Consider the following 7,537-nt stretch of genomic DNA (forward strand, 5'->3'; position numbering starts at 1 on the left):
CTTAGAAGAGCTCAAGAAGGATTTTAATAGTCAAATGAGAGAGGTAAAGAGTCCTTCAAAAATACAATTGGCCAATTGGAAAAAAAAATACACTGAAGAAAACAAGTCCCTAAAAAACACAATTGGCCAATTGAAGAAGGAAGTACAAAAACTAACAGAAGAAAACAATCTGTTAAAAACTAGAATTGGACAAATGGAAACTAATGTCTCTATGAGAGAGCAAGAATCAGTCAAACAGAAACAAAAAAATGAAAAAATGATGAAAATGTAAAATACCTCATCAGTAAAACAACCGACCTGGAAAATCAACTCAGGAGAGACAATTTAAAAATTATTGGACTACCTGAAAATCATGATGAAAAAAGAGCCTGGACAGTATCTTTCAGGAAATCATAAAGGAAAACTGCCTGGAAGTCCTAGAACCAGAAGGGAAAATAACCATAGAAAGAATCCACCGATCACCACCTGAAAGAGATCCCAAATTGACAACACCAAGGAATATAATAGCAAAATTCCAAAATTACCAGATGAAAGAGAAGGTGCTGCAAGCAGCCAGAAAGAAACAATTTAAATATCATGGAACCACAGTCAGGATTACACAGGACCTTGCAGCTTCTACATTAAAAGACCACAGGGCATGGAACATGATATTCTGTAAGGCAAAGGAGCTTGGAATGCAGCCAAGGATCAATTACCCAGCAAAAATGAGCATCATTTTTCAAGGGAGGAGGTGGATATTCAATGAAATAGGAGACTTCCAAACTTTCCTGATAAAAAGACCAGAGCTCAACAAAAAATTTGATCTTCAAGTACAGGACTCAAGAGGACTTAAAAAGGTAAATGGGACAGAAGGATACAATATGTTGTTAATAAGGGGGGGGCTGTTTAAACCCCTACAAGGGAATATGAGACTTGCAACCCTTGAGAACTGTATTGTTATTACACCTTGTTAAAGGAGTATACATAAAGAGGGTGGATATTAGTTGACTTTGATGTAATAGATAAGAAAAAAATCTAATCAAGTGGGTTAAATGGATCCAAATAAGTGGATCAATATATCTTAGAAAATGTACTGAGAAAGGAGGAGGCAGACAAGGAAAAGACACAAAATCCTATTACAGCAGAGGGAAAGAAGGGGGGGGGAGCATTGTTTGAATCTTACTTTCATCAGATTTGGCTCAAGAAGGGCATAATATAATCAGTTAGGTATAGAAATCTAACTTGCCCTATAGGCAGTAGGAGGGAAAATGGAAAGAAAAGGGAGGGGGGATATGATGGTTTACTTGGAAAACACCAGGAATCAGTTAAGAAACTAATTGAGACAATTAATAGCCTCTGCAAAGTTGTAAAGTACAAAATAAATCCTCAAAAATCAACAACATTTCCATGTAACAGAACACAAGAAGCAATAATAGAAAGGGAAATCCTATTACAAGTAACTATAAAATGCATAAAATATCTGGGAATTGACCTCCCAAAGTGTATACACACACACACACACACACACACACACACACACACAGAGGCATGCACGCACACGCGCATGCGCACACACACACACATGAAACAAAGCACTCCTTAAAGAATTAAAGAACAACTTGCATAGCTGGAGGAATATCCAGGGCTCATGGCTAGGCTATGCCAATATAATAAAACAACAATACTGCCAAATTAACTTACACTTTTAATACTATAGCAATCAAATTACCAAGAGGATAATTCCCAGAGCTTGATAAAATAATAACGAATTTGTTTTCAAAAAACAAAAGATATAGAACATCAAGGGAAATTATAAAAAGAAGTAAGAATGAAGGGAAATAGCACTTCCAGACTTCAAACTGTATTATAAAGTGTCAGTCACCAAAATTATCTGGTTATTGGTTAGAAAACAGACAGATCAGCAGAAAAGAAAGAGAGATTCAGAAACATGAGAACTCAATAACCTAATGTCTCATAAAGAGGAAAACATAGAGTACCTAGGGGAAAACTCCTAACTGATAAAAATTGCTGGGAAAAGTGGAAAGCAGTCTGGTAGAAACTAGGCTTATACCAATACCTTACACCACACTTTATAATGCATTCTAAATGGATACATGAACTTAATATTAAGGACCATCTTTTAAAAAATTAGAAGAGAAACAGACTATGTGCCTCTTACAACTATGAGTAAGATATATATATATATTTTTAAGGAATGAAAAAGCATTTATTAAGTGCTTGCTGTATTCAAAATACTGTGCTAAGTGTTGGGGATACAATTAGAAAAACAGAACAGTCCTTGGTCTTAACAGATTACATTCTAATGGGGTAGACAACGGATATAGAAAGTTTTAGTCAAAAGTCAGATGGAAAGGCTGGACCTTGTGGTCCTTAGGATACAGTGGCAAAACTTCTGGAAATGTATTTTTTTCAATGTCATCCTTTTCCTTCCCCTGCCCCATACCTTACAGGTCCCTATTTTATGTCCTATCTTCCTCAATTAGAATGTAATCTCCTTTAGGGTTGGGACTTTGTTTCTTTTTATTTATTTATTTATTTAATTTTTAATTTGTGGAATAAAACGAACATTTATGTAACATAGTATAATAAAAAGATGATGCACAGGACACTGCAATCCAGTATGTACAACTAATTTCTCCTTCTAAATGTATAACAAAGTTATCATGTAAATTTTTTTCTTTTTCCTTTTTTTTCCTACCCCCCTCCCAACTCTAGAGATGGCTACCATTAGACACAAATAGGTACATATATGTAAAATTATTCTATACATACTTCTATTTATAAGTTCTTTCTCTGGACACAGATAGCACCTTTCTTTACATGTCCTTCATGGTTAATTTGTATATTTATAATAGTCAAAATGACTAATTCACTTAAAGTCATTAAAACAATATTGCTGTTACTGTATACAATACAATCTTGTGATTCTGCTGATTTCGCTCCTTATTATTTCATGCTAGTCTTCCCATGTTTTTCTAAGATCATTGAGCTCATCATTTTTTTAGCACAGTAGTATTCCATCACAATCATATACCACAACTTGTTTAGCCATTCCCTAATTGATGGGCATCCCTTCAATTTCCAGTTCTTTGCCACCACAAAGAAGGCTGTTATAAACATTTTAAAACATACAGATTCTTTTCCTTTTTCCCTAATCAGTTTTGGAAGTAGACCTAGTAGTAGTATTGTTGGGTCAAAGGGTATAGGCAGTTTAATAACTCTTTGGACATAATTCTGGATTGCTCTCCAATATGGTTGGATCAGTTCACAATTCCAACAATGAATTAGTGTCCCAATTTTTACACATCCCCTGCAACATTTGTTGCTTTCCCCTTCAATCATTTTAGCCAACCTGGTAGGTGTAAAATAATATCTCAAGATGTTTTAATTTGCATTTCTCTAATCAATAATGATTTAGAGCATTTTTTTCATATGACTATAAATTGTTTTGATTTCTTCACTGGAAAATTGCCTGTTCATATCCTTTGACCATTTATCAATTGGGGAATGACTCATATTCTTGTAAATTTGACAAAATTCTTTGCATGTTTGAGATATGAAACCTTTATCTGAGAAACTGTCTACAAACGTTTTCCCCAAGTTTCTGCTTACCTTCAGATCTTGGCTACATTTGTCTTATCTGTACAAAACCTTTTTAATTTAATGTAATAAAAATTATCCATTATATACCTAATTTTGCTCTCTATCTCTTGTTTATCCATAAATTGTTCACCTATACTGCCTGTGTTTTATTCTTGTCTGCTGTAAACACAGTATTATACTCCCTTTGCTACTTTAATTTTTTTTTTTAGGGTAGCACTGTTTCCCTTGACTTTCTTCCCCTCAGCCCTGATATTCTCTTCTCATTTGTTACCCTTTTCTGTTTATTAGTTCCTCTCTTCTGTTTTTATCTGGTTATATGTTTCTACCCCTTCTTTTTTCCTGTCAGTCAGGTAGATCCCTCTTCCTGTCTTCTTCAAATAGATTTATTCATTAGTTTTTAAAATTTCATTTTTGTGCATCTTTCAAAAAAGAATTTCTTTCACTCTTCATTATCTATGTTCTCTGTTTATTCTAGATCCTAATTCTATGATTCAGGACTTCTATAATAATCTGGTGTCTCTCTTGTCTCTCTCTATTCTTTATACACTTAAGGCTTCCAAGGCATCCATTCAAGGCTCTGCCCTTTAGGTGCTTTCTGACATTGCCTTTTAGTCCTTATCCCATGGATTCCTTTTTTACATTGTGCCGGAATAAGTAGAAGCAGTGAGATGAAACCGAATAAAGAAAATTTAGTCTACCAGAAAATACATTCAGCCAGTGATAGATGGTGAGTATCTACAGCTAGGACTGGATATTTCTAATTCTGCATTCTAAACTCTCCCCGCCATCATTTCCTCTTCCATTCATTGTCATGAAAATACTTAGCTGAAATCTCTTGTTATTTCTCCAGTTACGTGGCCAAAGGATTCAACTCAGTTGCTCCTTCCTTCTCCTGACCCCACTATGACTCACTTAAAACAGGTCCCTATTTCATACTTTTAATAGGGAACTATTTAAAAGGGGCCATCCTATATTAAAATGTGAAATAATCCCCCAAGGGAATTTGAAGGAAATCCAAGAGCTGAGATGATTTAAATGTGAAAAGGGCATAGGAATCAGAAACACATTATAGTGAATTGTATTCCTTGGGCAAAAAATTGTGAAAAACCAGAGGACAATTCATTGAGCACTCGAGAGTAGAAAACAAACCTAGGGATTGAACAAATATTCTTAAAGAGTGGGTTCAGGTCACTTCCAGACATCAAACTTTGTAGGACTATGATATTCACTTCCATCCCCACCCCCCATAAATGTGTCTTGGAATTTGAAATATAAATGTTGGAGAAAACTTTACTTTTTGATGCTAAGAGCCTCTGATGAAATCATGAGGAAAGAAACCTTATGGGTAGAATATAGGCTAGAATAGGAGAATATAAGATCTCTATATGGCTTTGTTATAGGAACAATTCACATTTTTGTTAGGGATTTATAGTTCCAAAGCACTTTATAAGCATTTCCATTTGATAACCAAGACAAGGATAAAGAAATGTATGAACATAATGCTTGATAAAAGTTATGTCCTTGAAATTTGTTTGTGAAACACATTTCTGTAAATTAAATCATACTTTTCAATCACTTACAATATAACTTGAGATTTCCTTCCCAGGAATGGAAATTAAGCTTCTAAGAAAAAAAAATTATTGCTTACTGTCAACATGTTTATCATGAAAAGTCTGATCTACTATTAACATCTTCAAGACATCCAGTGCCTAGGACTGTTCACTGAACATGGTAATGCATTGCAGCTGTTTAATAACTGAGTGACTGTCCACTGTCTAAGACAATGGAACCTTCAGGTATCCTCATGACAGGCAGTGATTGTGTTCCCCACAGTTTTACAAGTGCTGCAGATTATCCAGCCTTGCATTCTAATAAAGAGTGAGTGAAGTGGATGCAGCACATTGCCTATGGGGTGCACCTCAATCCATACTAGCAAGAACTTGCTTCACTTATTGTCGTGCCCCACCAGTTTGTCATAGAGTGAGACATTCACGCCAGCTCTCTACTCCGTATCCACTTAAAGCTCCCTACTGCCATACGATAGCAGATATTACTTGATATTTGATGGACATCACAGATACTCATGGTCCTTCAGAGATCAGATACACAGGGAGACCCTTATGTATTTTCCTATCCTTAAACTATATTTAACATTTGAAGGGATCTCACATAGAAGAACTAAATGTCTCTTATTGCTCCAGAGGTAAGAACCAGGACCAAGAAATGGAGACATTCTTCCTTTTCATATAAAAAAGAAACTTACAACAACCACAGTTTCCTATTGAACATTGTCATTTTTATTCTTGAATATTGGAATTCTTTCATTAAAACTTGAAAAATCAATTATTGTGTATATATATATATATATATATATATATATATATATATATATATATATATATATATATATATAGTTTCATTTATGTAAGCTATCCAGTTGATATATGAATAACCATAACCTGGTCTGCTTCATTAGGTAGTAAATCACTGGCAGTATTCAAGAAGGATAGGGGTAGTGCTCTTTCATGGATGCTTTTATGGTGAATTTACATTGGCTGGGAGGTAGGACCAGAATTAAAACCATTTAAGGGCCTTCTAACTTTAAGTAAGAATTCTTCTTTGAGAATTTGTAAGTCAGTAATTCCACCCATGGATCGTAGGTCCATGTGTACTAATTTATATGTTCAAGTGTTCACAGCTGATCTTCCTATAGGGAGCTACAGAATATATAATACTTGTTCTTTAAAAAGTTTTGTAGCTTCAGTCTGATTGGTGGCTATTAAAAATCCACAAGGTCTTTAACATCTAAACAAAATATCAATAGGTTAGATTCTCACTTAAATCCTGGAGAACAGTGTTTCATTGAGGACTGAAGGAGGAGATAAGAGAAAATGGGAAAGAAAGAGAATGTTACAAAAATGTTTTAGTAGCCAAGAGGAAAGTTGTTATAGGTCCAGTCCTAAAGGTCCCAGAATCAGGATGGTAGCAGTCAAAATAGATCAGGTCACCCCTTCTCACCCAGTTCAAGTTGCAGTGGCCATTCACCACTCTGTCACAGAAGCTTTGACACACTCCGTTTTTGACTTGGACCAATTTGATTCTAGGCAACCCTCTGTTCCTGGAAGGTTACCATAAAGGTTTCTGAGCAAGAAAATAACATAATCAAAGCTATTGATTAGGAAGATTACTTTGGCAGTAGTGTGCAGAATAGATCAGAATCAAAGACACTAGTCAGAGAACTCGTAATTTTTGTGACATCATTGTCTTCATTAGATATTCCTTTCCTGGAGAGGCAGCTTGGCTAATGGATAGAGCCAGGATAGAGCCTCGAGTCAGGAAGACCTGGGCTCAGTTCCTGCATCTGACACATTTTGACTGTGACCCTGGACGTATTATGTAACCTCTGAGTCAGGTGCCAATTTGCACAGGTAGAGAGATATTGAGAAGATCCTTCTCTTTCTCTTCTCCTTTCCTCTTCCCTCTCTGTTTCTCCCTCCCTCCCACCCCTGTCTCTGTCTCTCTCTCTCTCTCTCTCTCACACACACACACACAATTCCAGCCAAATTGGGTAAGTCATCATTCCCCAAACACATCCTGTTTATTACTCCCACTGTATTTCTGTTTGATGAAAAGCAAAATTGCATATTATTAAAGGGTATTTAGAAATTATTTAAATACCTGCAACAAAGAAATATTGTGGCTGTTTAAATTCTTCTGGTAGTGGCTCCTCTATTCTTTTTGTTGTTTGGTTGTGCCCAACTCTTTGTGACTCCCTTTGGGGTTTTCTTGGCAAAAATACTAGAATGTTTTGCTATTTCCTTATCCAATTCATTTTACAGATGAGGAAACTGAGGCAAAAAGTGTTAAGTGATTTGTCCAGGGTCATAGAACTAGTAAGTGTCTGAGGTTAGGATCTGAACTTAGCTCTTCCTGA

This window comes from Phascolarctos cinereus, unplaced genomic scaffold, assembly GCF_003287225.1.
Source record: "Phascolarctos cinereus isolate Bilbo 61053 unplaced genomic scaffold, phaCin_HiC Scaffold_4;HRSCAF=312, whole genome shotgun sequence".
Classification (NCBI taxonomy): domain Eukaryota; kingdom Metazoa; phylum Chordata; class Mammalia; order Diprotodontia; family Phascolarctidae; genus Phascolarctos; species Phascolarctos cinereus.